This window comes from Carassius auratus, unplaced genomic scaffold (genome assembly GCF_003368295.1).
Source record: "Carassius auratus strain Wakin unplaced genomic scaffold, ASM336829v1 scaf_tig00215715, whole genome shotgun sequence".
Classification (NCBI taxonomy): domain Eukaryota; kingdom Metazoa; phylum Chordata; class Actinopteri; order Cypriniformes; family Cyprinidae; genus Carassius; species Carassius auratus.
Window position 1 is genome coordinate 86,317 of NW_020528209.1, and position 6,000 is coordinate 92,316.

The following is a 6,000-nucleotide window of genomic DNA, read 5'->3' on the forward strand; positions in this document are numbered from 1 at the left end:
TCATTGGGATGCAAGACACATCTCAGATCTTCTATTCCAAAGGTATCTCAGCCCCCTCTTTCTTTGTTTGAAAAGGAAAGTAGGAAGCATGAGCCAGGACATACGCACTAATCTGAGGGAGGTCCTTATGTTTGTCTATGTGGGAGGGGATGTTATCGCTTTTGGAACTTAATTGTTAAACAAATGGTGATCTATCCCAGCATTCTCTGAATTTACCAGTCTGCCAGCGAGCAAAAGGCCCAGGTGAACATCTTAAGTCTCTTTTAAGTCTTTTTCAACAGAACTTTTTTTTATTTCTTAATAGAGACTACGGCCCATTGTTCCACAGAAGAATGTGTGTCAATCAGAACAAAAGGGAAGTGAGCTTCTTTGAGCTCTGGCTCAAATGTATTATTTAACCTTGTTCCACTCTCTGGACAACTGTGGGAGAAAGTTGTTTTACCAAGGTGATTACTACAAGGTAGTTCTGACTTTGAGTGGAAAGTTTTTTCCCCTGTAATTGTTTCTTTTCACTTGTACCAGATAATGACTGTAACCTTGTTGGTCAAAGCTCGATATCTAAACAGCATGATGATTAGTTATCAACCCCAAAAGTTTGTTAAATATACTGCCAATTGTCAACTCAATAAGGAGCCAATAAGTCACTTTTTCTTTCTAGCAGAAGCATTTTCAAATCACTCTGTTGCCCTATGCTTGTGTATAAGGGTTTTGCTGCTGGGAAAAATAGTCTTAGCTCGTCACTGCCTTGCCAAGATGCTGTTTCTATGATTTACCTGCTGAAAACATCAGCTTAAACCAGGCTGGATCTCTGATCAGCTGGACCAGCTGAACTGGGAGACCAGGTTAGACTAGCAAACCACCTTAGCAGTTATTTCTTTTACTGCATGAGTGTAATTCTAAAGGAACTGTTGAAAACTGCCATTAACTCATTGTATCCACAATCCACCAATGATATGAAGTTTAAGAGGCACCTGCTTGTGAGCCTAGGAGAGACTCAGAGCTCTCTGACTGGAGGACCAACTGCTGAGAAACTGCTTTAAATGTCTTCATTAGTGGCATGGATACAGAAGAACACCACTGCAGTGCTAAAAGGGTGCTGGCAGGGACCAACCCATACAATAACCCGGCTAAAAATAACATTGCGAGAAGGATGGATGGAGTGGGGTGGTGAGTTTGTGACTCACTGCATGCTGCCTACGTTTGCCTCAGAGCCTTGGTGACATTTCAGATCACAGCTCGTCTGCACTATAGCGCTGCCACCCACTACACCATACGTTTTAATCAGACTACTACAGCAAACAAGAGCATGTTTTAGTCACTATTATATTGCAACATCTGGCCTTTCAGTTTCTATGAAATATATAACGGTAGAGATGACGTTATAGTTCACAACATGTTTGCCACATTTAGTTCATAGCCTTGCTAACGCATTTCATGCAATCAGGACAAAACGTAAAAGGGAAGGTGGTGAAATCTGTGTCAGTGTCTCTTTGTGTTCTTTTATTAGTGCATGTAATGCTAATGCGACCATGCAAACATTTATTTTTTGACTACATGCAATCGCTAGAGACTCTTTTTAGGCCATTGCTTTCAGAGATTGTTTGATGCCTGAATGACAGCAAGAGAAAATAAGGTCAGAAATAATTAATTGGCCTTAGGTCACGGTGGAAGAAATGTAGGACACATATGCTTTAATAGCTTCAGCGGTGTTACAATCATCTAGCATGCTAACAGAGGGATGTTTCTAGACATTTTTTTTTTTTTTTACAGTATGTTGAAGAGTTGGTAATAAGGAGATTTATATTCACAAAAGTGGGCTTGCATATATTTGAAATAAATATAGTAAAAAAAAAACATAGTACATATTTCTAACGTAATATTTGGATAATAGTCACTTGCTTAGGTCCCAATTTTAACTTGAGACTTGCTGCGTGTCGACTGATTTTCTGACTGTTGCTAAGTTTTGTGATTTGTATGTTTTAATCATACTTGCTAGACTAGTTTAAGAAGGTTTTTTTTTCTTTTTTTGATGGGTTAAAGTTGCTTTTGGTGAAGTTACAGTTTCTTTCTATGAACTTCCTCTCACAAAAAATCATTCCAGCAGGTTATGGAATATGGAAAGATAATAATACAACAGAGTCATATTTGATTATGTTAAACTACACTGTATAATTTATACAAGCATTAGCAATGGGATATAAGTTGACAGCATTAGAATTTCTGGCAAATTTATAAGAATATTTATATATATTATTTTATTTTTTATTTAAATTTTGCAAGGACTAAAGACTTGATTAAAGAATGACAATTTCGATGAGATTCTAAAATTTCATATCGAACATCCATCTTTGCTTAATAAATCTTGTGATGAAAGCCATACATTGAAATGTAGATGTCTTATTGTCATGGTGCCTGAGCTCTAGCAGAAAGACCGGACAGGGATCTGGAATGCAGGGAGAGGAGATCCTGAGCATATATGTGATTGGACTCTTTGATTCCAGTAACCCATATGTAGGAAGAGAAATATATTACCGAGAGGCTGTATTGCAGTGGCCTCAAATCCATGTCAACAACTTTAGTTCTCCAAATTTTTCTTTTAAATCGACTTTTTTTTCATTGGCTCCTTTGGTTTTGATGTCATATAAGCATTATATACCAGAAAAAAGGATAAGAGATTCATAAAAGCATTAAAAGAAACTCATATGACACATTAGCAATATATGTGTGTGTCAATATATTCTTCGTATCCATCTTTCAACCTAATATATTTCTCTTCCTGTGATTTGTGTGTGGGAAAAATCTGTTGCAATATTAAACTGTGGGAGACATTTAAGCTACACATCTGTACGCATGTGTTTATACATTATATGTGGTCTTTTTCATTTGGGCTTAATGCGAGAACAGCAGATCGGGCGATGTCGAGTTCAAATGTCTGAATATTTATGTGTGACGAGTGCAGATATTTTGTTTTCATTGCCATCGAGCTGTGTGTGGTTCGAAAAAGAATAACTTTGTGACACCCTCTGGCATCCACCGTAATGTATTTTCCATCTGAGAAGTCCTAGCTGAAGTGCTGACCTTACGATTTCTCCTGAGTATTTCTGTCATCGTGTCCGAACCCTCGTTAGAATGATGAAGGAACGGGGTGTGAAAAAACGGTTCTCACAGTTCCTCTATTTGTAACTCATCGTTATTCCACCTGTGTTCCGTTTACTGATTCATCTATAAACTGAAAACTGCTGTAACTAACTATGTATCCTATGATGATTTATGTAGACCTATTCTATAAATAAAAAGAAAAATACACGTGTCTTTGTTTGATTGGTTTACGTTTAAAAAAAAAAATATATATATATATAAACAAACACGTATTTGACAAACTTTTTTTTTTTTTTTATCTTCACCAAGGCTGCAATTATTTGATCAAAACACAGTAAAAAAAAAATTATATTGAGAAATAGTAGTACAATTCAAAATAACTTTGCAACTTCAATTACAATAATTTATTGATGAGATTGCAAAGCTAAATTCATCCATTCCTCCAGTCTTCATTCTACTTTGACACTAAAGTAATATTTTATTTGCATTTTATTTCAATCTATTTTAAAGTTGAAAAACAGCATTTATTTGAAATGTATTTTTTATACCAATCTGAAATCAATTTAACACATCCTTTGCATAATGTAAGTACCGAACCTGTAATTGTATATTTATTTTAATTTCATTTTATAAATGCAACTTCATATTTTTCATTTAAATAAGTGGTTGAGAAAAAAAAAAAAAAAAACAGGACCGGCCCGCCTTCATGTCTGTTCTTGGGAATATATATATTAGATTAATGTCACTTCTGAAGCTGTACAATGCCTGAATTACAGCCTAAAGTCATCTGCACAAACAGAGCACCTATTCTGGCTCCTCAGAACCCTTTAGCTGCTTCGCCATCTGACCTTGAGAGAAATAACTGTCTCCTCATTCACACAGCAGGCCAGAGAACATGATATAGCTACTGCTGCCATCACATCATATATTATGTGCACCCAAATCACTCTGTCCATGACAGCCTGTCTCCAGGGTAGAAAAGAGGAGGCAGTTTGCACCTCCATACCTGCAGTATGGAAATAACCTCTCTAGTCATGACCTTTCCAGAGAGCACAGTGTAGATCACAGTCCTCTTTTAACCCCCAGCAGCAATGTGGTAAAGACAATAGCAAAATAGACCTTATTTGATGACTGGGGGTAACTCACAAGACAGACCTATTTTCCATATTTATTTATATGGGATGCGTTAGAACACTGCATAATAAAGGAAATATTCATAGCCTTGTTGTAGCATCATCTCTATGAACTAATAGTTCAGCCAAGCATTTCTATTGCACTATTTCTTTTCTAACCAATTAGACTTGATTTTGCATGGAGCAAAAAAAAAAAAAAAAAAAAAATCACAAAAGTTCCATGGACTTGCACTGAAGGAAGAACCACCCAAAACACCCTAGCAAACAAATAGCAATGCATAAGAAATGCGTAAAACATCTTAGTACTGTCAAAACTTAGCAATGCCCTGGCAACTACTCGAAACACCCTAGAAAACATACTAATAAATAAATAAAAATAAACTTAAGAGTACCTCAGTAATGTCCAGGCAACAACAACTCAAATTTATTTTCATTAAAAAATGTAAAAAAAATGTACCTAAAACACAATCTGTGCATCAAGTGCTTAATGTGAATTAATGCTGTTTGAAAACAAATCGTAGCTCAAAGAAGAAATTGGTATGATTGAATCTTTCTAATTGTATCTGGAAGTTGTATTGTGTATCTATTGTGGATCCCAATAGAAAATAATAAAACCAGGACAGTATCTACCATATTTCAGCACTGCTTCAGTTCTCTTCCCAGAGTGCTGTGGCTAAGCTTCACTTTAGCTGAACCTTGAAAGAGGAATAAAATGCAATACAAAGAGTTAGAAACAGTCTAACTCAGTTTAACATATAGTATTCCAAATGAATCATCTAAAATACGTTACCTGTCAAATCTTGACTGGTTCCTCGTTAATAAGGTCACCCTTCCCGTCTCTGATCTAGAGCATTAAGGCGTGATGGATAGCTGTAAATCTTTTTCTAAGGATCTCCTGCCATCATTCTGACCCAGCATAAAAGTGAGAGACAGCACTTTAATAGATCTCTAATTTACATGCAGGCTGTAGAGCCCTTTGTCTTTAATTAAGACAGTGTGAGACCGTCTTGAGGAATTAACATGGCACGTATCTCATGTTGCACACCAGGCGACTGAAGATAAGATTAAGTCGACCTGCCATTCTAAATCCATAATGACCCCATTCCTCACTTTCACCTCTTGTATGCCACCTATGATTGGAAAGAGAACATTGACGGAGCATATTTGCAAAGTTTCGCTTGTAGCAGTCAACACAAAGTAAACACAAAGTCAGGAACTCAAACAAACACATTGCATCTGTTTGGTGGAACTAGTGGTAAATAAATTAAAGGCCTTTATAGAGTGTTGCTAATCAGAAAAGTTAATGTTGCATGCCATTTATCTCCGGTTTGTTGTTGTTTTCCTTGCAAGTTTTTCAATTTACTTTTCACTCAGAGCCACTCCTTCTGTTTCCAAAAAAAGACTTTTGTTAATTCATCTCACTGTGAAACTCCCAGTGCAATGGCAGGCAACTGTGAATCAGACCAGACCTGCGTCAGTGCAATTTACAGATCAGACATTACAAACACCATTCAAGTCAGACTGGTAATGAATTATGCAGACAGGGTGAGTTGACAAGCCTTTGAAGGTTGGAAGGGATGGTGAAAGGCGGCTTCCTCCCGGGTGTATACTGCACAATGGAGATGGAGGTGCTGCACGCAAGCGACAGGGGATGTGTGTGCAAAGCATCAATGATGGTTTAGTTTAACGCAATATTCCCCCAATGATTACTGCATTATTATATCTATTACCACAGCATATTATAGTTTTTGTTTATAATATATGTGTG